Consider the following 1,948-nt stretch of genomic DNA (forward strand, 5'->3'; position numbering starts at 1 on the left):
TCCAGTCTCTATATTTCCTTTAGTACACTATATCACAAATTATTTTCATATTTTAACAGTGGTAGCTACAGTTTTGTGGGCTCCTTGCAAAATCATTAATTATTAATTTGTGTGTGTACATGTGTATGTATTAACTAGGAACACAGAAGTCTCAAATTGATCTTGGGAGCTGGCAATAATTATGGTCCTGATGTTCAAGGCACTGTCCTTGTGTTCTTCAGCTGAAGACTGCTCATGGCTAAATATTTATTTCACCTTCAGATCAATTTATTTTTTTCTGGAATGCCCAAGGTGGGCATTAGATGATGGCAGAAGTGAGATCCTTATCTAAGTACATAATGGATGTGGTGTAATGGTATTAAGGTGTAATCTGTCAGTGAACAGGGACTGCCCACATTCTTTACAGAAAAAACTCAGCCTTGATAGCATATGAAGTCTATGTTCATAGTAAAGAGAAAGGCCCTAAAATAATATTAAGACTTGACAACTGTTAATGTCCAGGGCCCATATTCTTCATAGTGCTTATGGTCAACCCATGCTAACTGTCGTAGCTAACAGAACTTGTGATAGTCAGTCTCATGGCTGTCAGAAGTCATGGGTTTTATCTCAATCATGATCTGCTGCTATAACGCACACTTACAATTTGTCAACTTTAAATTCGTAGGATGAAATAGGTTCTTGGCATTATTTTCTTGGATTTTAATTGTTTTGACTTTTATTATGACTTTTGGGGAAGCTAGACAGTATGTCTAATAAAAAGAAAAAAAAAAAAATACATATATATATATATATATATATATATATATATATATATATATATATATATATATATATATATATATATATATATATATATATATATATATATATATATATATATATATATATATATATATATATATATATATATGAGAATATTAAGACGGACAGCCCAACACGCACAGCTGGTGCAAGGTAAAGGTTTGTTTGTGTTTAGGAAAACTGATCGTACTGCTCCCATCAATGATTTTAAAATAATACTTTACTGCCTCAAAGAAGAACATTATTTATTCATAGTTACTAATATTTATTGTTATATTTATAATAAAAATGGCTGGGAATTGTGTTACAGTAAGTATGGCCATGTTGTCATAATGTTGAAATGCTTCTTAAGATCATAGGTGGCACTAAAACAGGGTGAACCTTGTCAGCGTCCTGTGTCATTTATGGTCATCCTTTGGAGTTTATGATAGATCATAAGAGTTTCTGACGGAGTTTATGTTTGAAATGCGCCATTTTGTTTCACTAAGGTTGATGGACTTAGCCACGACAGTTTGTAGAATATGGGCCCAGATGTTCAAGATGCTGTCCTTCTGTTCCTCTTGTCAGGTGTTCAGTCCCCAGGTGATTAAAGGACTAGTCTTGGTAAAGATTGTATCTCATCATCAGGGTGGCATGTGTGTGTGTATTTCTGTAAGGTCTCTCTTGGGCAATCCATAGGAACACTTGAGGAATTGATTTGAAGGTGAAATAAATCTTTAGCCTTGAGAGGCCTTAGCCAGGGATTGAACTCTTTACCAGGGGAACAGGACAGCATCTTAGTTAAGTGTGGGGACTCAAGATCAGTTTGGGGATCCTTATACTTCTAGTGGTTAATTGCATTTTAAAAGTGAGTACTTATATATCCTTTGCCACAATCTTTGCACAATTCTCTGAGAGGCCTTGCTTGCCAGGCACCTTCCATCATGTTCAGTGAGTCAGCCAGTCACTCCTCTACAAAGTATACTATAAAACTTATTTATAAAAGTAAACTCTCTCTCTCTCTCTCTCTCTCTCTCTCTCTCTCTCTCTCTCTCTCTCTCTCTCTCTCTCTCTCTCTCTCTCTCTCTCTCTCTCTCTCTCTCTCTCTCTCTCTCTCTCTCTCTCTCTCTCTCTCTCTCTCTCTCACACACACACACACACACACACA

This window comes from Scylla paramamosain, chromosome 2 (genome assembly GCF_035594125.1).
Source record: "Scylla paramamosain isolate STU-SP2022 chromosome 2, ASM3559412v1, whole genome shotgun sequence".
Taxonomy (NCBI): domain Eukaryota; kingdom Metazoa; phylum Arthropoda; class Malacostraca; order Decapoda; family Portunidae; genus Scylla; species Scylla paramamosain.